At 39.3% G+C, this 27,494-nt stretch overlaps 1 protein-coding gene across 4 annotated transcripts in view; it reads left to right on the forward strand.

The window, feature by feature from the left end:
* LOC134529329 (carbohydrate sulfotransferase 11) overlaps window positions 1-27,494 on the forward strand; it is an 86,681-nt gene that overhangs the window by 24,508 nt on the left and 34,679 nt on the right. Inside the window, exon 2 of one of the 4 annotated variants that reach the window (XM_063363280.1) lies at window positions 6,112-6,160. The exons of the other annotated variants lie outside the window; for them this stretch is intronic. The gene's annotated coding sequence lies outside the window, so the exon portion shown is untranslated. The remainder of the gene's footprint in view (window positions 1-6,111; window positions 6,161-27,494) is intronic. 4 annotated transcript variants of the gene reach the window in all.

Consider the following 27,494-nt stretch of genomic DNA (forward strand, 5'->3'; position numbering starts at 1 on the left):
ATAATATTAAAACGTAGCAAATTAGGGGTGCGGCGCACTGCAGCTAAGCGCCCTCTTGCCGGGCTAGACACACACGCACACACGCACGCACGAGCGGGAGGTTTGAACTGAAACGGTGGTTGGGCGGTGTCATATCGGGCTCAAAGGGGCCGCAGGCCCGGACGACGTCAATTGCCCCCTCCGAAAGTAGGCCGATATGACAGCGCCGTTTGACAGATGGTTGGGGGGCGTTGCCTGTGGTGTTTACGTCGCGCACTCCCACGTGGCAATGTTGATGTTTATGTTTGTGCGGGCAGGTGGCAATGTTGACATGACGGACGGACAAGCAATGTTTACACGATGGAAGGGCGAGCAATGTTTACATGATGGCGGCGAGCAATGTTTACAAAATGACAGTTGAGCAATGTTTACACTATGGGGGACGATACACACGGACAGAATGGGCGCTGGCTAACTAACCTTGTGGGTGGTGACCCACCAGTTGTCCCGAGCCCCAAATCTGCGTCAGCTGCGGCTGCTGCGTGTGACAGCGCGGCGGTGGCCAGGGCGCCGGCCGGCAGGGGCGGCGGCGGCCAAGGTCAGGCGGCTCGTGGCAGGCGGGCAGCAAGCGCGGGCGGCGCTCGGCACGACCCGGCTCAGCCTCGCCGACAGGCGGGCGCTTCGCGGCCCGTCGTGACAGACGGGTGACAGGTGTCGAAGTCCGGGTGACGGTCACGTTCGGCGGTGGGACGGTCGGGCGTCCCGGCGTCGTGGCGTCGACCTGCATCGCGACAGGCGGATGTAGGGAGCTCAGGCGACTCTTCACGGTGCGGCGTCCCAATGTTGCCAACTTGCGACATTTGGGTGGCGTCTCGTGCGGCAGGGCACTTGACCGGTGTTCCGGTACTGCGGCGATCGGCGTCGGAATCGGGCGTCGTGGCGCCTCGGTCGATTCTGGCGTCGTGTCAGGTGGGCATGTAGGCGGCGTCAGCGTCGGCGTCGCGCGCGTCCGTCTCTTTCGGTCCGGTTCATCCGTCTGTGCCTCGAAGCCAGGCGGGCACAGAGGAGCAAATCCAGGCGGCGGGGCGGCGCTCAGGCGTCTCGGCGTCATGGCCCTGGACATCGTGTCGCAAAGCGTCCTGTTTGCGACTGCGCACTCTGGTAGCGGTGACGACGGCCGGATGACGTCGAAGCCAGGTGGTGGCGACAAGGTGACACGAAGCGTCGGCGTCGAGTCTGGTGGCGTCCGTGGCGAGTCGTGTGGCGGAGACGATGCGGGTTTCGCCGGAAATGACCTTGGTGGCGTCGGGACGGCGGTTCGGTGCGGTGGCGAGGTCATTCCGGCGTCGGGAGGTGTCTCCGACACGAGGCGGGTGCTGGACGGCGTGGCAGACTGCGGTGGGACGGTCGTTGTCGGGCGTCGCTCGGTTGGCTTCGGCGAGTCAAGCGTCATCATAGTCGGGATGAGTGGCGTCAGGTCGGCGAAACGAGGTCTTGCTGGCGATGATGCGTTTGGACCAGCGTCGGGAGACGTCAGGTCGACGAGAGGTGCCGAGGTTGGCGGCTCCAGGACAGGAGGTGGCGGAAGCGGAATTGTCGGCGTCGGGACGGCGAGCGTCGGCGTCGGGATAAGTGGCGTCGGGTCGACGAAACGCAGTGTGGCAGGCGGCGGCGGGATCGGACTTGTGTCGGGAGACGTCAAGTCGATGAGCGTCGGCATGGCGGGCGTCGGGACGGCGGCCGTCGGCGTCGGGACGACGGGCGTGGGCGTCAGGACGACGGGCGTCTTTGTCAGAGCGGTAGGCGTCGGTAACGTAACACGTGGCGGTGCGGGTGACGTCAGGACGTACCTTCGTGGTGCTGGGGTCGGCGTCGTGCGTGAGGAGTCGGCTTGGTGCGGCGGTGACGTTCCGGCAACGGGCGGCGTCCTTGGCACGGGCTGCGTCGGCGAGTCGAGCAGCGTCTTTTCCGGCGTGGTTGGCGTCTGCGTGAGCGGAGTCGTTTTCGGCGTGGTTGGCGTCGGCGTGAGCGGCGTCTTTTTCGGCGTGAGTGGTGTCGGCGTGATCGGAGTCGGTGTCGGCGTGAGCGGCGTCGGCGTTTCGGGAAGCGTCGAGGCGTGTCGTGGAGGATTTTCCAGCGTCTCTGCCTCGTACTGCGCCTGGGTGGCTAGGTAGGCAGTGCACCGTGCGCACGTGAAGGTAAAAAACTTGCGCAGTACGGTCCATTCACGTTCGCCGATACAGCCACGATGCCACAGGCCGGCACATTCCTGGCAGCGGTATCCCTCGCTACTACCTCCGGGACACGACCTAGCTCCACATTTCGTCACGCCGTGTATGCGGTACTCCGTACAGTAGCCACACTCGTATCCGGCGGCGGTCCTGCCATGCAAGTCCCAACTCGGGCGGGGAAAGTAACACCCGATACACTCGTCCGGATACGGATACATGTCTACGCACGTGGTACTCTGCACACGAACAGTCCTCACGAACACATCAGCACTGTGTTACTTACTGCGCTCGGAGTCCGTTGTTTGTGCGCGGATTCCTGGAAGCGTGCGCTTGGCTGATCACGTGGCCGGCGCGCCAGAGTCCCGCTATGCGCTCCGCGTGAACAATAGTTCCGGCGCGAACTTTAGTTCCGCGCGCTCCGCGTAACAACCGCCTATCTCACACGCTCGTACAGGTCTGGTTTTCGCGGAAGATGTAACTCGCCCCACGTTGGGCGCCATTTGAGGGCTGATCGCGCATTGCCGGTGATTTCGAGATGTTAACTATGGGCGCCACCACGTGGAAGGGCACGTGGACCCGGCGGAGTCTCTCACTCAGGGCGTGACGTAGCCCAAGTGGGGACGAGTTACCAGCCCTTTCTATCCTAGCTACCCAGACCTGGCCCGCTCTAGGCGTCGGGCACGCCACACTCCTAGACTCACTCACCACGTGATTAAATAAATACTCACTTTATATTTATTTTCCAGATTTAATTTCACTAACACGTCTCTCTACACGCCCGTTACACGTTACACATTACACGGTTAAAAAGCCTGAGGCACGAATCGGTTTAGGTGAGGGCATGGTCCACACACGTGGCTATGCTGCAAAGTATACTTATTACACCGTGATGAAAAAAACTCGACTGAGACAATTAATTAATTAAACAGCCCGCTGGCCGAGAGCTGCCCCGAGGATGACGAGCGGAAGAGATTCAGAAATACTTAACGAGACAGAATTACTTGGTCAGTGCAGAACAAAGGTTGAGGTCCCCGGGGTGCTGGCGCGTCTGCTCTCGGTCAGTGATGAAGATCGACTGGGGTGAGCTCATCGCTCGCAGGTGGCAACATGGCGCCCTTCGCGCCAACACAATTACCGTTACTGTATTCTACGACTCCGTGCCCCGGCGAAAGTTGAGTAAATTACAGATAAACATTAAAAATATATAAAAATTACTGACAATGGAAAGTTTGTTACTATTTACTTATTTAATGATAATTCATATAAAAGCATTCCTATCCTCGTCCAAGTCCGTGCCTGTTCGGGTCCGCCCAGGCAACGTCTATAGTTATTTAAGGTAACCTATTTAAATTACAGAAAACACAAGTAAATTGCACAACACTGGGGCAAAGACGAATGAAAACAAAAAGGGTTTACAAATAATATTAAAACGTAGCAAATTAGGGGTGCGGCGCACTGCAGCTAAGCGCCCTCTTGCCGGGCTAGACACACACGCACACACGCACGCACGAGCGGGAGGTTTGAACTGAAACGGTGGTTGGGCGGTGTCATATCGGGCTCAAAGGGGCCGCAGGCCCGGACGACGTCAATATTAAACTATTACATATTGATAGTTACAAACAAAAAACGCTAGGTAGTGATGTAATGTAAACATATTAAGTTATTTTATTGCGTATGGGTTACACATACCCCAAATTTACACTTTCCCCGGTGTACCTTACTTAATACTGAACAACATATGCCTATATGCTACCATAATTTAACAAATAAATAAGACTTAAAAGCAAATACATTACACATTATAACAGGGATAAAAGAAATGAAGATCTTTATTACTATAGGTATAAATATTTTAATAAGTGAAATACTTCAAAAGAATAACTTTACTTATATATTTTTTAAATACTATACAGAAATATTACAAAGTATAACAGAAATAAATTATAGCTGTAAGCTAGCATTATAAAGCATACTTCTAATAAATATGTCTTTAGCTTTGTTGTTATAGTGGTAGTCAGCACATATGACAATCCAAGATGACATCTTGAGTATTTAAAGTATATTCTTTTTAAATTTGAAATCTCACCCTCACCTAATACTATAAAAAAAGATAGCAGACTTTAGAATTTTAAACATAACTACTACTACTATAAGTTTAAACTTGGCGCCAGTAGTGAAAAAGATTGCGGCCTACAGCAAATAATTAAATTTTTCAAAGTTGGCGATGTAAAAATAATATGGTGGTCCCTAGAAGGTGACTAATTTTTCAAAGTTGGCGATACTGTAAAAAAAATATGGCGGTCCCTAGCAGCAAACTTATTTTTTAAAATTGGTTGCATCATGAAAAAAAGATGGCGACAGACAGCAGACGATTATATATTTTTAAATATGCTGCCAGTTATAAACTTGGCGCCAGTAATAAAAATGGCTGCCTACAGCAGATTACTGTATAATTTTTAAATATGCCACCAGCAACTAGTACTATATGTTTAAACTTGACACGTCTCTGATGTTTGAATTTACCGTCACCCAACTGAAAGAATATTTTCCTTATTTAATTCTTCCTCCCTCAACAGACGCTCTGGTCTAGTGGCTAGGGTCGCTGACTGCCGATCAGGGTCCCCGGGTTCGGGGCACGGTCGCCACGATAAAAGATTTTTATTCTTAAAAATAACACCAAAATAACTAAAAATATGAACCAAAATGTCTTCCTGTGATGTCACCAGCAGACGACAACAATCCTCGCCTCGTGGCTTGGTTCCTTGCAGACCATGTGGTGCCACACCCACCTCGTCACGTGGTCCAACCACGTGGTTCCATACTGCCAGAACAAAGATGGCACCCATTTGTTTACAGTGTTTCAGAACTATCACACTCTCCCTACTCTGAGTCCTGTCAGTAAGAAGAAAAGGTCTGGGGGGGGCGGGAAATGGAGACAATGGCGGGTGTCTCTAGGGAGGGTAGAGGAAAATCATGCCAACATCGTGGCAAGATAAATTTAGGCAGGCAAAGAGGGGGAGAAATTGCCAGGCGATGCTGGGAACCGTGCTTGTCTGGCGTGACGGGAATGGGAGCTTGGATGTAACAAAAGATGCAGCTCTTGCGCTGGGCACGTGAAGGCGTAAATCATGGCAGATGGGGAAAATCCAACACACTGCTACTGGCCGTGCATCGCAGTAGCGCTAGCAACAGGTGGACCGACTGCTGTATGCTTAAATAATAATGGCCCCATTGGTTTTAAAAAATAAATAAATAAAATTAGAACAATGATCAAAAGTACGAATAAATATAAACATGAGATGGTGCTGAGTAAATGACTAATTTGTATCACAGTATTGAAAAGTGCATTGTCTTTTTTAACGTAACAATGTGCTTCACCATATATACTAATAATTTAAACATTTAGGTTATTTTCTTCAGCAGGTTTTGTTTTGAAAACATTTTAATAAAAATCTAAAATTGCATTACCGGTATTGAGTTCCTCTGTTTCAATGTGATGATTCTATCAAGTGGTATTGTGATATTATTTCAAGTAGATTACTGGTCACTGAAAATTTTGAAAAGTAGGTGTAAAGTACTTTATTGTGTATTTCAGGGCAAGAAGTACTCAAAAATATGGTTTTTAATGTAAAGAATACACATTCTGTAAGAAATTAATGCATGTTATAGTTGATTTTATTTTCACAAGGAAATTGCACATCTTTATTAAATTTCTAGGTAATTTTAGAGATTAATGACTTGTGAGAAATATGTCTATTATAATTTAAGTGAAAAGGTTATGTAGGTTAGGTAAGCACAGTAACTAATACTTGAATTTCTATTTCAACAAGATTTAATGCATTTTTAATGTAGCTGAACTAGCCAATCATTTACTTAAGTTATAATAAATATTATTTTATAGAAGCTGCTCTTCTCCAGAATTACTGGTTCAGCCTTCAAAGACATGCTAGGTAATGTATATATTGTACATATATTAGAAATAGTGTATGTAATCATAACCTACATGTATATCATAAATTTTGTTACCATGTTGACAAGCCCTATATTCAGAGAGCCACTGCTCATCAACCGAGTCTATTGGGTGCTAAGAAAATAAATAAATAAATAAATAAATGTACATAAAACCTTATTTTATCATTGGTTTTCCAAGGTGGAGAATCAAGCGTGTTTTCTTCAACTGCTAGAAATGCTAATTTTCTTGAAAAATAGGTGAGTTTAAATATGTTACTTTAATCTCTATATGCAGGCATCAGAGTGAGTCTCTTTTCTAGCTGAAAGACAGTCTCTATTTTTCTGAAATCAGTCTACACTGTCTCTTTTTTTGTTCTTAAACTGAAGAATTTTTAAAATATTCATAAATTTGCTCATTACTAATATGCAAAATACTACATTACTGCAGAATGCAGAACATGCTTGACCTTTCCTACCAATAACTACAGGAGCACAATCCTTTATCCGAAATGGTCGGGACCAGCAGCATTCCGAATTTCGGAATTTTTCGGATTTCGGAATTTTAATACAGGAGGCCTAGTAAAGCCAAGTTAGGTTATGTCAGATGTATTAAGGATTTCAAGCAACATAGTACAAAAAACAACAAAGTATATAACATAAATAAACACTGCAGCATAAATAAATACCTGAAACAATCGCCAAAATAATTTGTTTTTAAAAATTTATACTGATACTGTAAAACATCTGGAGAATGTTTATGGTGCGTCGTCATCGCCGCCGATGTCGCCGTCAACTCGTACGTCTCGTGATCGGCCGGGAGCAGGATTTTCCTTCTGAGATGAAGCAGCACGAATGATGGCATTTTTAAATGCCTCTTGAAGTGTTACTTGTTTTGGTTTAGGCTTCTGACTAAGCAATTTTTCTTTAATCGCATACACAGACATTACTTCTTGCGCACTTACAAATGAACGTTGCTCGAGTCCTGCAATTAACTTATCGCACAGTGTAACCATGTCGTCAGTTGAGATCTTTTCACATTTTTCTTCTACGTCGTCGTCACTGTCATCTGCATTCTTGTCAGGGTTTAAAACCATTCCTGCAATTTCGGAGTCGCTCAATGAATGCACAACAGGTACATCCTCGTCAACATTTAACATTTCTTCAATGTCTGCTGCCTCAAGTTGACTGATGCTACTGTCTGGTACGTTTTTTGCATAGGAAACGAGGCTTGTCACAATAAATCGCTCATCAGTACAGGTTGAAAATCCAACAAAGTCATCGTCATCGTCATCGTCTTCTTCGCAGTCAAAAACCGTTTTAGGCCAAAGCCTATTCCAAGCATTTGTTAATGTTGATTTTTCGATTAGATTCCACGCATTCGCGATAGCATACAGCGCGTCTTTGATACTGAAATGCTTCAGGAATTCTTTAATTCCCTCTCCTCTATTTACAGCAGCTAGCATGCACGTCATGAAGTTGTTTTTATACTTGCATTTCATGGAGCGCAAAATTCCTTGATCACAAGGATGTAATAAAGACGTCACATTGGGCGGTAGGTACACACAAGAAACATTGTTTTTAACTAGAAGTTCTGCCGGTGGATGTGCAGAGCAGTTGTCTAGGAACAACACAACAGGACAGTTATCATCCTATCCTACTTTACCACAATGAGCTCGTGCTGATGGGACAAAATGGTTGTTAAACCAGTCGATGAACAACTCACGAGTGACCCACGCTTTTTTGTTCGCGTAGTAATTCACTGGTAAATTATGCACACCTTTTAAGCACCTAGGATGCTGGCTTTTTCCTATAACTGCCAACTTCACCTTGTGTGTACCTGCTGCATTAGCACAAGCAAGAATAGTTAATCTATCCTTAGCATCTTTATATCCAGACGGCGCATTCTCATCAGCCGGCGCCAGTGTTTTCCTGGGTACATAGCGCCTGTACAAAGCCGTTTCATCAGCATTGTAGATCTGTTCAGGGCTGAGGTTTCCATCTGCAACAATCCTGGCAAATTCATCTATGTAATTTTCGGCTGCCTCGTGGTCTGCTGAAGCTTTTTCGCCACATATTTTCAAATATTTGATGCCGTGACGTTTCTTGAATTTTTGCAGCCAGCCTTCTGAGTACTGACACACGCCTTGAATTTCTAGTTCTTCATGAAATTTTTTCGCTTGCGTCATTATCATTAGGCCATTCAATGGCACGCCTTCACTTCGCCGTTGCCGAATCCATTCCATCAACACACGGTCAACATCTTCATTTTGTGCCCTATGCATTGTTTTCCTACACTCCATTGCTTTTCTGTCGTCACTTTCACTAAAAAACGTAAACAATTTGTCTTTTTGTTTCTTCAAATCGTACACAGTTGTAGTTCCAACACCGTATTCTTCTGTTAGTTGTCGTACAGGCACGCCGCGATCAAGTTTCCGCAATAATTCCACCTTCTGAGTTATTGATAATGTTAAGTGTTTTTGTTTTTTTTTCACTACCACCCATCTTCATATCGGAATGCCTTTTTGCCATTGCCGTCTTCAAATATGGCAACACGTTCGCGTAACAACACGGTTAACTACTAAACGCGATAAAACTACTACTATCGTAGCCAAGCAGCAAGCTGTAACTGGCGCTAGTTTGCCGGACAAACGGTAAACACAGTGCCTCGGCGTTGCCAAATTGCATGCTGCCTTGCTGACGCAGTGCTGCCAAGTCACTCGCTCGCACTAGTCACGCGATCGCGACTTGAGTTTGCCACACAACTGCGAACAATAGCGCGGACGTTGAAGTTTCGAACTAAATTTCGGATTTTAGAGCTGTTCGGATTTTGGAATTTCGGATAAAGGATGGTGCACCTGTATATGGAAATCAATCTAAATCTAAATAAATTTGTTCATATCAAGTTACATTACAGAGAAATTGCATTTATTGTAATATAGTTTACCCTCTGGTTGAGGTCCTGGCTGTGGTATTCATTATTAGCAGGCAGTGTATCTCACATGACATAATGTGTTGGAGGGATTATAATCTGGTTAGAGAAGATCCCTTCTAACCAGTGATGGTAACAGTTGATGGAGATAGGCATTAGCTGACCTTAAGCACGATTTTTCTCTGTTACTGTAAGTTTATGACTACAGTGGAACCCCTGAATTACACTTTTCGAGGGGAAAACTGAAAATGGTGCAATTCAGAGGAAAGTGTAACTGAGGGAAAAGTAAAATTTTACAAAAAACTACATGGAGTTATTCAAGTCAATGCTTGCTGTAATAAAAATTTTCAATTTTTTACAGCATTAACTGTATTACTTTTGTTTTAACTTAAGTAGTTAATGCCAGCCTCAAAACTTGAGTAAAAATAGTTATAGGCCTAACATTTAACAACTTGATAAAGGTTTGGTAGATATTGAAACATGTCCCATTCATGTTGTGCATAATGCTTTTTTGAAAGCTATGGATGTGTTTGGTGAAGATGTGATGACATTAGTGATTAGCATGTATCGCTATTTCAACAGCAGCAGAATCTACCAGCACACAGATTTTTGAAACACACTTCTACTAGATGGTTAACAGGTGAAAGATTAACTGAACAATGGGCTGGTTTAGAAACATATTTTTTGAAGCACATTCCATCTAAGAAAAGTAAAGATGTTTTACAGAAGGAGAGTGTGAGGAAAGTTACATCTTTACTCAAACAACCAGGGATCTTAGCTGAACTTCATTTTATAATGTCTTCTGCTAAATTGTTTAAAAAATTCACCAAGTGTTTCCAGAGTGAAGCTCCGTTAATTCATGTTTTGCATTCAGAGTTGTTAGAAGTTATTGGAACTCTCGCTGGCAGAGTGTATAAAAGTTCTGCTGTAAGTGAAACAGTCATCTTCATATGATTGGGCAAATAGCAAGTTGTTTGAGGCAGTTAATTTAGTGCCGTTACAACAGATAGTACTTTCAGGGGAAGTAAGAGATAAACTTTCTCAGTTACCAGAAATAGAAGTTCTGTATTTTTTGAAAAGTGTTCAAGCAAATTATATTGCAGGTGCTAAATATCTTGTGGCAAAAGTAATGACTGACTCAGTGCATCTAAAACAAGCACTTGGATTTCTTAATCCACCGGGAATAAAATCTGAAAGAAGCTGTCGATACTTGAGGAAAGTAGCAAAATCACTATCCATGGATATTCCAGATGAGCAGCTTGTTGATGAATGGAAATGCCTACAGTTTGAAAATGAACCTTCTGAGAGTGAAGCTGCATCTTCACGTGTTGATAATTATTGGGCTTATTACATGGAACTGAAGAAGTTGGATGGCTCACCAAAATTTCCTCTTGTATCCAAAGTAATTAAAGCTGCACTTTGACATTAGTGATTAGCATGTATCGCTATTTCAACAGCAGCAGAATCTACCAGCACACAGATTTTTGAAACACACTTCTACTAGATGGTTAACAGGTGAAAGATTAACTGAACAATGGGCTGGTTTAGAAACATATTTTTTGAAGCACATTCCATCTAAGAAAAGTAAAGATGTTTTACAGAAGGAGAGTGTGAGGAAAGTTACATCTTTACTCAAACAACCAGGGATCTTAGCTGAACTTCATTTTATAATGTCTTCTGCTAAATTGTTTAAAAAATTCACCAAGTGTTTCCAGAGTGAAGCTCCGTTAATTCATGTTTTGCATTCAGAGTTGTTAGAAGTTATTGGAACTCTCGCTGGCAGAGTGTATAAAAGTTCTGCTGTAAGTGAAACAGTCATCTTCATATGATTGGGCAAATAGCAAGTTGTTTGAGGCAGTTAATTTAGTGCCGTTACAACAGATAGTACTTTCAGGGGAAGTAAGAGATAAACTTTCTCAGTTACCAGAAATAGAAGTTCTGTATTTTTTGAAAAGTGTTCAAGCAAATTATATTGCAGGTGCTAAATATCTTGTGGCAAAAGTAATGACTGACTCAGTGCATCTAAAACAAGCACTTGGATTTCTTAATCCACCGGGAATAAAATCTGAAAGAAGCTGTCGATACTTGAGGAAAGTAGCAAAATCACTATCCATGGATATTCCAGATGATCAGCTTGTTGATGAATGGAAATGCCTACAGTTTGAAAATGAACCTTCTGAGAGTGAAGCTGCATCTTCACGTGTTGATAATTATTGGGCTTATTACATGGAACTGAAGAAGTTGGATGGCTCACCAAAATTTCCTCTTGTATCCAAAGTAATTAAAGCTGCACTTTGTTTGTCTCATGGGAATGCAGATATCGAAAGAAGATTCTCCACCTAAAAACAATTGGTTGTCTGTAAAGTCGGTTTACGGACGATAGTTTAACGTGACGTCATAAAAAAACATTGATGAAATGATTGCATACTTTTATGAATAAAATTGAATCATTTTTATTGAATTATCACTATTTTGTATGGATACAAAGAAGGAGTGAAATGAAATCTACAATTTAATTGATAAATTTACTTTTATTTGCACTCATTAATTCAATTATGTTTATTACTTTAACAAAGATATTATTTTAACTATAACTTTAATACACGTTTGCTATTTAACTTCTTCCAATCTGTGTTATTCTATTAAGGATAGGACGATGATAGGAAAAGTAGGAAACGAATGGGAGTGTTTCAAGTTTAATGTGACTCAAAGTCAAATCGATGGTTGTTCCAATTGAGTTGAAGAGAGATAGATGCGGCGCAAGCGTACAATGAGTGTAACGGGACACATCGTAATGGGACAATGTGCACAACGGGACACTTTTTCGTGCGTGCAGCCGGCGTTCATCAATTTATTAGGTGTTGTCAAGTAAAAAAGAATTGAAGAAATCGAAAGTAGACTAACAGAAAAGAATAGGAAACTTAGTGACACCAGAGAATCAACAAATTCTTTGCTTAGTGAAGCCACAGAACGTCTTCGAAAGGCTCTGAAAAAAGGTGACCTTAAGGAAGCTCAAGTTATTCAAGGAATGTTGGAAGGTGTTATGTCTTTGAAGAAGGAAGAAAGCAAAGAAGACAAAGATATTCAGGCTCTTCAGAAATCTGTTGGAAAGAAAACAAATAATCTCATCACTACGTTCTTTACTGCCCATTCTAAAAAGAGTTAAACATTACGAGAAGATATGTGCTGCTAAGCAAAATAAGCAGTCAGTTTCCTTTTGTATTTTTGCTTGAGGCATTATGTTTAAATGTTAAATGAATATTTGTACCTATATGATGTAATAATGCAAAATTGTGCTCAAGTTATATATTTTATTTTGTTGTAAGTATTTGAAATCTTTTTTTAAATGAACTTGATTTTTTGTATGTTCCCGTTCCATTTTCTTAGTGCTTGTGAAATTAAGATTAATAATAGTGTTTCTTCGGATGGGCCGGGGAGGGGGGAGGGCAGCCAATCCCCATCCAAAGCCAAAATGAATTGTTCAGTGAGATGAATGAAAATGAAAGCTTAAACTCCACAAAAAAAATTTGTAACTATTCTAAAATAAAATATATTTTTAGTGTTTATTAAATTAATAAATTATCTGACATCTATTTTTTTAAAGTGCATTTACATTATTTATAGTCTTAACCGGCTAATTGGTAGGGGTATATACAGAAATCTTCTCGTAACATTTTTAATTTTTGTCGTTCTTGATGATTGAGGCTTGATTTTTGAAGTATCTTTTATAGAGATTTGATGGTCTACTAAGTCTACTTTTTTAAAGATTTAGTCTACATTTTACCTTTTTTTAAAGCCAAGGGCCACTCCTATCCCTGCTGTATGGAGAAGTGGGTGGGGAGAGAGCACTGGAAGAAAATTAGTAAATTTAAAATTTAGAGGATCCTGGGAAATAAGATATGTATATAATAACAAAAGGGAAAGGTTTTAAAGGGATTAAGAAATGACAGTTTTACAAAAATGTAAATAGTGTAGCACTGATATTACATATTATTAATGTAGCTTACATTCTCAAGTTTTCACTTGAGTTATTATGCACTTTATTTTCCTAAAGCAGACATGGGTAAACTTTTTAACAGGAGGGCCAGATAAAATAAAACATAACATAAAATAAAACAAAACACATTTTTATAAGTGATAAACTTTATTTTTGATTTTTATATCACATTCAACTTATATGCTTCAATGTTAAAAATACTTAGAAAAAGATATTAAAAATTGATTATTCTTTAGAAAGAGTATGAAGGCGTATGTGACAGATGAAACTGTGACTGAGCTTCTAAGAGTTGTCCATAATATGGTAGAAACTGGGATGAGCTAATTCACAGTTGTGAAGCTAAATGGTGGTCAGTCAATCGGTTTCTAATGCTATGTTTTCGAAGCTTCATATTAGAAAATACCAGTTCATAAATGTACGAAGATGCAAACATCGCAATTATCTTCTGAGCGTGAGATTTCAGGTTTGAGAAACTTGATTTTAGTAGGCCCTTGTAGAACTCAATTTTAGAAACATTGAGAAATAATTGCTTCAATTCAGTGTTACATTGAAACTCAAATCAGTTCAAGCTGAAGTTCTGGTTTGACTGATTCACACTCCACATTAAATGGCAAGCTAAAAATTTCCAGGTCCTGTTCGAAAACTTTGAAGTCTTGGAATCTTCATTCAAATTCTTCATGAAGACATTTCACGCTTTTCTCATAGCTCTTAAGTTTGTCATCTCTAACTGCAATAGTTTGTAGTCTTGGAAAATGAGTAAAGTCTTTCTTGACTATTTGTTTGGAAAATAGATTCAATTGGAATGTGAAACCTCTGATATGACCCCAAATATCACGGATTAATTGATTTCTTCCCTGGAGTTAAGGTTCAATTTATTGATGTGACTGAGAAGAACTGTAAAAAATCCAAAGTCCGAAAGCCATACAATATCTTTCGAATGTTTACACTCATCCATTCCTTTTTCTTCCATGAAAGAGATTGTTTCATCTTTTAGATAGCAAACTCCGAAAACCCTCCCTGCACTAGCCACCTTACTTTAGTGTAGTAAAGTACATCAGAATATTCAGACTGCAATGAGTCAAGAAACTCTCGAAATTGTCTATGATTGAGTGCTTGTGAATCAATGCTATTAACAAGCTTAATAACAACATTAAGCACATGTTTCATTTCTAGAGCAGATTTACACAGAGCTTCTTGATGTATGATATAATGAAGAAACACAACTTCATTCCCAGGAAATGATTTGTTAAATATGTCTACAAAACCAGATTCCGTCCCTATCATATTCATTGCTCCATCAGTAGTAATGTTACAAATATTTGTCAAAGGTACTTTCAAAGACATGATACTTTCTTGAAATTCAGATAAATAGTCTGATCATTTAGTCGTTCCCTTTAATGAACGCATACAAGCTAATTCTTCAGTAAAAAAAAAATTGTCATCAGTAACTCTTATAAATATCAGTAACCGAGCTGTGTCAGTTATGTCCGTACTTTCATCCAACACAAAAGAACAGAATTTAAACTCGCTTATCTTTGACTCTAGTTGTGACACAAACTGCTTATCAATAACTTCAATTCTAGAAATTATTGTTTTTCGAGACAAACTTACTGTCTCAAAATCCTTTATTTTGTCAGGACAAGAAATGTCACATACTTGGAGCATAAGTTTTTACAAATTCTCCATCAGAAAATGCTGTGTTACTTTTTGCAATATTGTATGCTACAACGTAACTGGAATGTGTAGCTAGCTTTTGAGTACAGCTTTGTTTTTTAAAAATATTTTGCTGACCTGACAGTTTTTTTTACGTAGAGCTCCTGCTTTTTGCTTCCGTTCTTTTTCGGTCATAGTTTCATAAGTGGCGTTATGTTTTGTAATGAAGTGTCGTGAGAGGTTGAGTTCCTTAAAACAGCTACAGCTTCATTGCAAATGAGGTACACAGGTTTTTCCTTAATAGGCGTGAAAAAGTATTTCCAAGTCCACTCATCTTTAAAAACACGACATTCTGAATCAACTTTACGTTTTTTACTTGCCATTGTAACAATCAAAAATGTCAAAAAACACTACCAACAAAGCAAAACTATAGAAACACAAGCCAGACACACAGCCGCAGAGGTGACTTGACACCGACTACGTGACTGTCCGAACTACACTGACCTTGAAAACAGACGAAACGAAAATGGTAGCTCCCGATTTGTTCCGAACTTAGCCGAGCAACACTGTGTGCTCTACAGGCCAAGCACTGTGAAAACACCAGTGTAAACACTGCTACACACATTTTACTCCACATCGCCATGCTACCGAAATACAGACATCTACTATGGCACTATGCCTACGCGAGGTTGTGTGCATTCAGTTAATATTAGATGCGATAATACCTTACTTAAAAGGCAATGAGAAGAAAAAATGTTATTCTATTCTAGCTACGCAGAAAATACATTTTTTCCTATGTGTAATTGTAGGGGTTTTTAAAACCTAGCCCGAAGGGCCACACTAGGCCCGCGGGCCATACTTTGCCCATGAATGTCCTAGAGCCTCTTTTTTCAAGATAGTATATGGTTTTAAAAAAGATTAGTTTTTAGGATGACACTTGTTTATAATTTTACTTAATACACAAGTTTGAGCAGTTGTAATGCCAATTTTATTTTTATTTAAAATATATAAGTTATTAAAAATCAAGCATGTGCTAAGCTACAAAATATTCCTTTATTTATCTGTGTATATATTTATGCTGCAATGTTAATATATTATCAAAACAAATTACCTAGGTTGTACTCATCCAAAGTGATTTTCTCTTGAAACCCAACCTAGCAATAGGTTTGTTTTATTTTGGTACGCAATTTAGATGATCCCTTTTGAAAACCGCATTGAATTGTAGTAATAACAGTAAAAAAGACAACTAAAACACACAATGCATGTATACGACTACAATAATAACAGAACCACGAACAACATATAAAAGTAGTTCTTATTCTTTTGCAGTTAATTATTTAAAATTTATAGCACATGTAGGCCTACTGTCTCAAATTACCTACCCAAAATAAACAAAGTCGGTTCAATAACTGATCTATAAGTTGGTCACTAACGTTGGGTCGAAGAAGGCGTAGCTAATTTTCAAGTGCATTAAACATCGTACTACACTTATATATTATATATTACCTTCAAAACTATAAAATTGTGAAAAACCTACTTTTTGAGGGGCTTTACTTGTAACTTACAGCTTTATCCCACAAGAACCAATGCTTGTACAGCCTTGTTTTGGCCACCAAGCTGTCAAAATAACTCTCTGTCTCTTTCGCTCAGATTGTAGTTCCCCAGTCTGATGTCAAAAGCAGTAAATGCTGCTGAAAGCAGGGTGATAAGCAGTCTTTATATTTCTAGGTTGTTGGGTTAGTTACATAATAAAATTAAACAAATGTGCCTTCCTCGATCACTCAAAAAAGCCGTCCGACCGAACTTGCTGACTAAAAAACCTGATTGAATGGTGTAAGTGTTAGTCTGATTATATCAAAAAACAGTTGAGGAATAATGAAGATTTGTATAACCCAAGAACTCTATTTTCAGTATTAAAAAAATAATTTTTTATTAAGGCATATTTAAATGTATGAGGTCATATTATCTTTTTTACTACACTACCCTTTTCCTGAATAGCAACAGAAATACTAAAAATATTATTTTTCTTTTAGCTCTTGTACAGATGCAAGGATGTGACGGTTACCCTATTCCATTTAATTATGTGTATGTCCTCTAAGCATAATAATGTAAAAAGAATTTAATTAATTAAAAAAATATATGCCCACTTACCTTTATATAGCAAGCAAACAAAAGTTTTCTGTTACAGTCAATCTTACCATAAAAACATTGTTTATGTATACATATCTAGTTCATTAAACATATGAATGGTGTTATTTCTCATTAAGCTCTCATTTAGTTACTAGCAGTTCCAACAAATAAGATTTTCATTTATATAAATCTGCTAGTGTGTGAAAAAGAATACTTAAAACTTAACTATCATTATTTAAATTCATCAACTTCACTTTAAAGCTGGGAAAAGGTTACACAGGCACTACTGATGCAATTATTGCACTATAAATCACTTTATTTTAAACACGTGGAATTTAAAGGCATATATCCTTTATGTTTTATTCATATCAGTTTTTTCTAGAAAATAAAGGAGTTACAATACCAGAATTGAGGAGTCAAGCATCATTCTGACATAACAAGACATATACATTGTATTTAAATATTTAAAAATCACATTTTTAAATAAAAACTACTCAAATACTTCTAGACACTGCATATAATGAATGTACAAAACATAAAAGATGCCAGCCAGTTGGAAATGCAAATATCTAATATCATACCTCCTGTGGTAAAGCCTGGTAGCGACTCCACCAGCATCAATCTCTGCTGGTGGAATGCACCCCTAGCCCCCTCTGCACGAGTCAAGAGAGTGACTCAGAGAGCGGACACATCAACGGTAAAAGATAACAGAGAATTTAACTTTATGGCAACAATGACTGAATATTGCAGTGTCTAATAAAGTTAAGTCATGTCTAATGAGGTTAGGCTTGATAAAGAACCATCACAGCCCTGAGCCTTAATTAATTCATACTTGCAGCTGAGCTGGTTAAAGAAATTTACTACAGACAAATAAGTACGGTTGAAGTAATTAGAGAATAGATCAGACAGTCTCCATCCAACTTGGACTTTGTTTTCAAACTATTATTTTCAATAATCTGTACAATGTCTAGCAAGTAAGTTTTACGTAAAAGTAATATTAGTTGTTTTGGTATTAGGGGTGCTTCCCCCCCCCTTCCCCCCTCGCACTGCCACCATTGTTTGGCAGTCTCTTGATAGCTCATGATCCGGGGCGGACACACTATCCCATGGGGTGCCCTCAACGTTGTGCTACTGACCATCAATTCTGGTAATTATCATTTTCAACCACCAAAACCTTTTCTTTTAGCTTCCCACATGTCCCCGGGTCATTTCTGCAGAGCCAGCCTACCCCGACTGCCTTAAATTTAACCCGCCACACGACCACGCCGAGGGGATAATTACGTTTGGTACTGGCTGACTCCAGCCCCCGTCTTGAATTAATGCTATTGCACATAGGTCTGCCGGCCACAATAAACACTTTTTTTTTTGTTTAATTTAACTTAGATTCACTGCCATCGAGCCTGTCCGAATCACATTACGAACTTGCGGGATTGGCTGCCTCCAGCCGCAACCTTCACCACGAGACTTATGTGAGAATCATCTGTTAGTGTAACAGTTTGTGCAAAATATGTTTTATGTGTGTCAAAGGTAATGTAGTGTGTTAGTGGAACCGCTGTAATGTCAGAATGCGACATACAATTAGTCACGTCTTTTTGAAACTGCTGTGCTTAATTTCGTAGTTCGCACCCCAGACTATCAGTACTTTATGCTGCCTAGGGGGAGTTCACCTGCTGCTAACTAGCTAGAACTCAGTATCACTTCAGAGCTTCGAACCTAGTGAAACACGCTGGGACAGATGACCCACCCAGCAATTGGCCTAGCCCATAAGATAGCCTGGCGCCCTCCCGGAACAACAATAAATTCATAACCAACTGCAACTAGGTCCACCCTGCGTCTCAACCAAGAAACGACGGGTGACGGCATATTCACATCAAAGACTTTTGTAAATAATTCTTAAAAATACATATCAATAAATTTTAACACCAAAATTATTCCATATGTAAAACCGCAACTGCAACTGCAACTGCATAATTTTATTTATTTAGTTTTTATTTGGAATATGCTCACCAAGAGTTGAATAAATGTGTGTATGTATATACATATATACATAAGAAGTTATACTTGCCATCACCCGGTCTCTGTTTGAAACCTGTGGTGGCCGTAGTGGGTAGGTGATGTGTGTTTAATTTCTGGAAGGGTGCCAGGTTAGTTTTGAGAGCTAACCAATGTGTTTCGTGGGTCATCTGCCCCAGCATGCTCCATTAGGCTTGAGGGTTAAGAATCTGGCAAAAGTGTGGTTGGGTAACTAGGGAATAAAACAAGTGTTAGGTGACATGTTTTAATGTTCTGTTGCACTTTCATTACGGGATTACACTTGTGGTACATTACACTGGTAAACAAGGTGTATGCAACACAGATCCGAATAGCATTTTTATTATGTGTTTACCTTACTGATAATGAAATAGTTAATAAAATATAGCTAACACGTCCCATTTTTATTTTAACAACATATGGTACCATCATATTTTACCATAATATCACATTATTTCTCTATTTGAAGCTTGACAGTTGGCAACACTGCAGAAGAGGGAGGGGGGCAGTTTGATGTTCTTTGTTTTCTTCTGTCACTGTCAGTGAAGCGCTGCATCTGTGAAGTGAGGTTATGTGTGTTTTCATTTAAAGTTTTGTGCGAAAATGGCATCAAAGCAGCGAAGACTTTGTATAAATTCACCAGATAAGTTTTGTTATATTTGTGGACGTTTGTATTAAATTCTCAAGGTAGGCATATGAATGAAGATGTAAAAAAAGCATTTTTTTTTGTATTTTGGATGCAAAATAGGAGACCAAGATAAACAATGGGCACCACATAGTAGTTGTGTGAGCTGTCACGTAACACTTATTCAGTGGATAAAGGGTAACCGAAGCAGTATGCCATTTGCTGTACCTATGGTTTGGCGTGAACCAACTAACCACTTTAATGACTGCTACTTTTGCCTTACTAATACTGAAGGTTATTCAAAGAAGAAGAAGAAGAAGAAGAACATTGACTATCCGACTGTACCTTCAGCCATTAAACCTGTTCCTCACGGTGAAGGCCTACCCGTTCCAACTCCACCTTTGAACTGGGAATATTTGGTAATTCCAGAACTAAATGACAAGGAAGACTTACATTCGGAAACTGAAGAGTTGTTGGAAAATACCATTGATCCTACATATGTTCCTCCGTCTAGTGAGCCTCACCTTATCAAGCAAAATGAACTAAATGATTTGGCCCGTGACTTAGGCTTATCAAAGCAGCAGTCAGAACTACTAGGTTCAAGATTACAAGAGTGGAATCTTTTAGCAAAAGGCACAACCATAACGTCCTTTAGAAAGAGAAATGCTAACTTCTCTGTATTTTTCAAAATTGAGGGGCCTGTGTGTGTATGTTTCGACATTGTGGGGTTAATGAATGAACTTGGGCTAACTCATGTTTCTACAGAGTGGCGACTTTTTATTGACTCCTCTAAGTCTAGCCTCAAGGCTGTTTTACTCTACAATGGAAATAAAAAGCCGTCAATTCCAGTTGCTTACTCTGTTTCAATGAAGGAGACTTATGACAACTTGGGTGCAGTTCTAAGGGCAATCAAGTATGAAGATTTTAAGTGGCAAATTTGTGGTGACTTAAAAGTGATAGCTATATTAATGGGACTTCAGGGTGGCTTTGCAAAGTATTGTTGTTTTTTGTGCTTATGGGACAGCAGGGACCAAAAGCAGCACTTTGTTAAACAATCATGGCCACCAAGAAAATTTTATACTCCAGGGGAACAAAATGTGTTAAACGATCCTTTGGTTGACCCTAAAAATGTGCTACTTCCTCCTCTGCACATTAAGTTGGGTCTTATGAAGAACTTTGTAAAAGGCATGGACAGAGAGGGACCCGATTTTAAGTACTTGTCGGAACTTTTCCCAAAACTTAGTGAAGCGAAAATAAAAGAAGGTGTTTTCACTGGACCTGACATCAGGAAGGTCATACGTGATGCTGAATTTGAAAAAAAGCTAAACAAAAAAGAATTGGCAGCTTGGAAAGCATTTGTGAAGGTGGTAAAAGGATTTCTTGGCAACAACAGAGAAGATAACTACAAGAGTTTAGTTCTTAACCTTTTGAAAACATACAGAGCTATGGGTTGCCGAATGTCCCTTAAAATTCACATCATTCACTCGCATATCAACTTTTTCCCGGAGAATCTTGGAGCTATAAGTGATGAACAAGGTGAGAGATTCTACCAGGATATAGCAACTATTGAAACAAGATACCAAGACCGCTGGGATCCTGCAATGCTCGGAGATTACTGTTGGTTTTTGAAGAAGGAAGATGCCACTCCACATAAAAGAAAAAAATGAAAAAACATGAACAAACTGTATATATGTATATATTTCAAAGATGCTCATAGGTAAAATAATGTGTTTAAGTTGTTTGAAAGAGAAAAAAATTAATGTGTACAATTACATTACAAATTTTTGTTTTTATAATAAGTCTGTGGCGTTATTTTTCCTATATTTACCACTCTATTGCCAGTGTCTCTATAACAAAAAAACCAGACATGGTAGATGTTTTCAGTGTCATTTTCGGATTCAGCAGGTTAAAGTACATAGGAATAAGTAAAAAGTATTCATGTTACATAAAAAAATATTTTTTTTGTAGACTAGTGTTATGCAATTCTCGCCACATGGTTGACTCTGGACAAAACACTAGTCATGATAACTGGTACGCTACTTTACATGCGGTGCTGACAGTTATACGTTGATGCACACAAAAAGGAAGTTATAGGCGGTTTTACACCATTGATAGTTGAATAACACATCCCTTACATAGCACTAAAATTGGTCCTGCGGCAATCTCGCACGTATTTGTTTGTATTGACAGTCAGTGTCAGTTAGACCATAACTCGTATTCTATGGGGCTCCGTTAGCTGTGCTTCTACATTGGTTGGTGCTAAAGTTGAAGTGTTTGAAGATGTGTGCAGGATGGAAAAAGTTGCAGCACTTCTCTCTGGAGTTGGCCAGGTCCTTACACGTTTGGCCCCGCCCCGCCACTTCGTTATGTGGAGAGGTTATTGAAAAGGATGGGGGTAGTTCCGGTTCCGCACAAATGGTCCAGGGTAGAAGGGGGGTGCATACTTGCAAACTTTTACGATTCTGGCGTAAAATGTATGAAAATCTGGGCTTGTTTACGATTTTACGAACGTGTCCAGGAAGATTCAGAGATAGAGCCATAAATGCACGTCTCAAGTGACCAGTCAAAAAAGGCTTAAGTAACGCAGAGCGTGTTATTGTTTTGGCGCTGTTTTGACACAGGGTGTGTAGTTTTTCAACTAAGTGCTGTCCACTTCCTTCCTTGTCTTTTACCCTCTTCGGGCTGCTGGTGACTAAAACCAGACAAAGAGAGAGATACAGAGAGAGGGAGGATGATGTTTGTCAGCAGTCCCTCCCTTCTCCGATCTGGTATACCTACTTTCCACTTGCCAGCGCACAAAGTCTAACGAGAGAGAGAGAGAGGACGTTGTTTGTCACACGCCGTGTCGCCGTGCTACGTTTTTTTAGGGGGGAGGGTTGGAAGAAGGAGGGAAGTTGTCTGGCTTCCTTGCTGCGGCCGTGCTTGTTGGAGAAGGGTTGTAAGGGGCCCGCCAAAGGGGGGGGGAGGGTAGCGAGAAAAAAGGAAAATAAAAGAAGGGGAGGAAAAAGGAGGAAGGGTGTCTGGCTTCATCGCTGCGGCCGTGCTTGTGGAGGAAGGGGTGTAAGGGGAGCGCCAAAAGGAAAATAAGAAGAGGAGTGAAAAAAAAAGATGCTATGTCGCCCTTTTCCTTCTTCCACTCTTCCAGACACATCTCAGCGTGTGTTTATTTGGCAGTGGTTCGTGGTTGGCTATCGTTGGGTGTTTAAAGTCATTTCTTAATGTTTAGCTGTCAGAAACTAGTTTCTGTGGCACGGATACGTTTCTGAAGCAGGATACTAGAGATTATTCTTTTCGTCGGATGTTAGCTTTATGTCAACATCATGACTGAAAAGAGTGAAAAGTGCGATAAACACTATTTTCAGGCGTTTCGTGACGTTTACGCTAAGGATTTTTCTTTTATTTTGAAATCTGAAAAAGGTAACAAATATGCATTGTGTAGTGTTTGCCGGTGCGAAATAAATATTTCGCATGGCGGTAAAAATGACATTTTAAAACATGCAAAATCGTAGAAACACGTGAGTTCTCTAAAGTGCAGAGAAACCAGTGCTAAAATAAATAATTTTTTTGTCAGCAGTTCAACTTCTCATAGTGCCATAAGAGCTGAATGTTTGTTTACCTCGTTTCTGGTTGAACATAACCTTCCCATAAGTGTAGCTGATCATGCAGGACCTTTATTTCGCAAAATGTTCCCCGAATCTGAAGAGGCGAAGAAGTACGTTTGTGGCAGGACGAAAACTACAGCCATTGTTGAGGAAATGGCCATGCAGACAAGAGAAGGAATTGTGCATCATTTGCAGAGTGGACCTTTTTCTCTGGCAACAGATGGCAGCAACGATACAGATGCAAAGCTGTATCCAATACTAGTTACATTCTTTGATATTCAAGTAAAAAACATTTTTTCTTGTGTTCTGTCATTACCTGCTCTTCAAGGAGATTCCACTGGCCGGAATATTGGCGGGTTGATGCTGAGTGAACTTGAGCGACTCAAAGTACCTGTGACACACATGATCAGTTTCTCTGCCGATAATGCTGCTGTTATGAATGTAATAATAATGTTAGGAAACAAAAATGGAGTGGCAGCAGTATTAAAACAAAAACAAGAACATCTTATTGTAATGGGATGTTTATGTCATTTGCTAAATCTAGCTGCAGAGAAAGTAACCATTTGCCTTCCACTAAGAATTGAGGACGTTTTAGTTGACATTTATTATTACCTGGAAAGTAGTGCCAAGTGAAAAGAAAGCTTGAAGAAATTTCAGGACCTGCATTCTCAAGAATCAAAGAAAATCTTGAAGCATGTGTGTACCTGGTGGTTGTCACTTGGAAGATGCTTGCAGAGGTTGGTAGAGCAATGGGAGCCTTTGCTTGGATGTTTTGAGGCTCAGCAAAATGTTGTGAAATCACAGACATCAACTCTTAGTTCATTTAAGATTCCCAAACAAACTGATAGGCCAGTTCAAGTAGAAAGTTCCGTTTGCAAAAAAAAGTCAATTTTTCTTAAATCAAAGAACCCTGTGTCTTTTGACAAATTTGCTACTCAAAAGGTGCAGGTAGAGGAAAAGTTGCCTAACAAATCTGTTGAAACTTCCAAAGCAGGAGACAAAAGAAAGCTTGCTGCGGATACTACAGCTTCATGCAGCAGTAAGAATTCTTCTTCAAAAAACTGTGCCAAGAAATTTGCAGTGGATATGCCTACAGTGACAACAAATGTATCTCGCGAAGAATTTTTGTATGGGTTTTTATCTTCTTCTGTTAACAAGGCTTTCTGTTTGTTCCTTCTTCATGTGATAACAACTTTTGAAAGATTGAAAACAGTTTTGTAGTCATCTGTTCCTCAAATCCACACACTAAGACAGCAGTTGTTTGAATTTTTGAAAGAGATATTGTCTAAGTTTGTGAAACCTACTGTCATAAAACAGTCTAGTTTGCTTGATGTTAGGTATCATTTGGCAGAAAATCAACGTTCAGATGTTGATTTAAGTATTGGTAATGAAACACAGAATGTTGTTAGTACACTCAAGGAAGCTGAAAAAAAAAACTTTCTTTTCTCTTCAGTCAGAAAATACTTTGTTTGTGCTGTTGATTATATCATTAACAAGTTTCCCCTGAAAAATGATGTCTTGAAAAAAGCTAGTGTAGCATCTATTGACCATATAGAACATGCTAGTTTTGTTGATGTTAAGTACGGTACTTTGTAGAACTGTTTCCTTTCCTTCTGTCTGTTTGTGATGATGAAAATGTTGTGAAAGCTATGGATGATCTACAGAGCCAGTTTAATCTCCTTCAACTTGAAGATATTTCTTCTATGGTTGCAAAAGAAGATACCATTGTGGAAAAGTGGGTTAAAGTGTCAAGCATAACGAGTGTTGATGGCAAGCCAAAATTTGGACGGTTGGCTAAGGTGATGTTGTCAATACTAACAATACCACACAGTAACGCTGAATGTGAACGTGTCTTCAGTTTGGTCAGAAAAACTAGAACAAGGTTTAGGTCTCAGATGTCTAATAGAGTTCTGTAAAATACTTCCATAATTAAATGTCGGGCACTAGGAATTGCTATGAGCAAGAATTCACAGAAGCCTTTCTTCTCAAAGCCAAGAAAGCAACTGTGGCATCACTGAAGTGTGAACCCTTAAATTTAACATTGTCCTAATTACTTTGTATTGAGACAGTGTATATTTAATTTTTTTATGTGACTTTTTAAAATATATTTTGACATTTAGGAGCAAATTGATTACACAAGAAAATCTGGTAAGGTATAAATTTGATTTTTTTAAAATTAAGATGACTAAACAAAAGTTTGTCCACATTTGTACATATAATGGTAATGTTTAATGAGAAGTTGAAAATAAGGATATAACTTAATCCTTATTGTAATTAGGCCTATGGTACTGCACATTTTTCAATAATAAGTTACACTTTTAGTGCCAATTATTTGTATGTTTGTAAAAAGATTTTTATAGTCATGGCTACATTCATCATTCTTGGGTGAAATGTGTGTGAACATCACTGTTTAGGCCTAAAGTGTTTGTCAGTTGGTTTAGATGGGATTTAGTAAATTTCTTATGGGTTTATATTAGAAATAGTGTTTTTAATATTTAAAAAGAAATATATGCATGCGTAGGATCATATGTTTTTTAAATGAAAAAATGCAGCGTGCAGTTTACGCTAAAATTTAATATTTTGGAGAGGTTTTACTAATTCTCATTTAGAAAAGTTGGCAAGTCTGGGGGTGTTAAGCAAAAGGTCTAGAGCTATATGACTATAATTACCTGTAAGTACCTTCGGTGAAGCACAGTTGATGTTCCCGGCGGGACGAACGTGTCCGCTCGTGGTCGCGGTCCGTGAGAGACTGCTGAAAGATGGTGACAGCGCGAAGGAGGTGACAGAGACATCTCATGCTAAACCGCTTGGAGAAAAAAGTTAACTTAATTTTACATAAATTATACCCTAGTCGTATTACAGTATTCTTACATAAAATATTGGCGTTGAATAATTTGACAGAGGCCTTAACAAATAAATATTGCTTTCATATTTACATAAACACTAAATTCAAAAACATGGTGCAACTACTCTGTTGTCCTTAATCAGTAATCTTAAAATTAGGTGGCGTGATTAAACCTTTCCATTGATTACATCCGGCCCAAGGTCAGAAAAGGAGTTTGTAGCGTTCACAATACAGGATGCCCTTGGCACGTTTGTGGACTTGACTCACGCAGACTGGGCTAGGGGTGCGTTCTGCCAGTGGGGCCTAGTACTGGGCAGGGTGGGGACGGGGCTTTATTGTCATAGGAGGTACATCATCATACTTACTTGGCGTAATAAAAAACAATCTCTAATTTTGCATGCAAATAATTAATATAAATGAAATAATAAAAGGACTGGAGTGATTTTATAAATATGGTTGGTATAGAATAAATTAATGTAAATTAAAAATTTCAAATAAATACTCAGTAAGTATTTAATATTAATATAAACACATGTATAAATTTAATTACTTAATTTAGTAAAATAATCAAGATAAATAGTAATTAATAATGAAAATCAATAAATATTATGTATGTTTATTCTGATTTATTAATTTGAATTATTTTTTTAAATTATAATTTATTATAAAAATAAATTATATATATGAGAACATAACCTCACTTATATAAATTTACATGAAAAGAAATACAATTTAAGTCACTAATATCCACAATAAATAAATGTTTTTATTGAAAATGGACCAGTATCCAATATTAATCATTAAAGGCTATAATTTAAAAGCATACATATAATTTTAATTTGCATGTAGCCTTTTTTGGTATACTTATAGCCTTTTTTCATCTTGTAAAAACTTTGTTGCATGGTGTGCGCACATAGTAAAAATTCACTCATGAGTTTTTGAATGCACATAAATAAATATAACTTCAAAAATTTACCAAATTAAAAGTTCAACATTAATAACATTGCATGTTCATAAACAACAAATTGTTGCATTGCTCCGGAACTGTTTTGTTTATAAATCCTAAATAAATCAGTTAATTGGAAAAGACCATTTGTACAGATTGATTTCTAAATTTTGCAGGAGACAATAAAAACTAATAACAGAAAACTGTTATGGAGAAAATATTTTCTGTCAAATTTGCTTCATCCTTATTAATGTGAATCTTTATAAAATGTTTTATAGAAAAATATATATTTGTAATACGAGAAAACCAGCATTTATAAGGTGTAAATAATGGTCTTTTCGAATTACAAGAACATATGATCCAATTAAAAAGTTTAAAGTGAGTCTCTTTGACATAAATATTTGGAAATTGATAATGAGAAAATAAAACAGTTCAGAAAAAAATATTATATTGAGAAACAGAATTTAATTTTTAAAAATCCTCTTCCAATGTAGCACATTTTTAGCAGTAGGCCATTGACATAACTCTTTGTAGCAGTATTGTTTCTCTCAAGGGAATATCCAGCCTTAAAAGGA

The sequence above is a fragment of the Bacillus rossius genome, chromosome 2 (genome assembly GCF_032445375.1).
Source record: "Bacillus rossius redtenbacheri isolate Brsri chromosome 2, Brsri_v3, whole genome shotgun sequence".
Lineage (NCBI taxonomy): Eukaryota > Metazoa > Arthropoda > Insecta > Phasmatodea > Bacillidae > Bacillus > Bacillus rossius.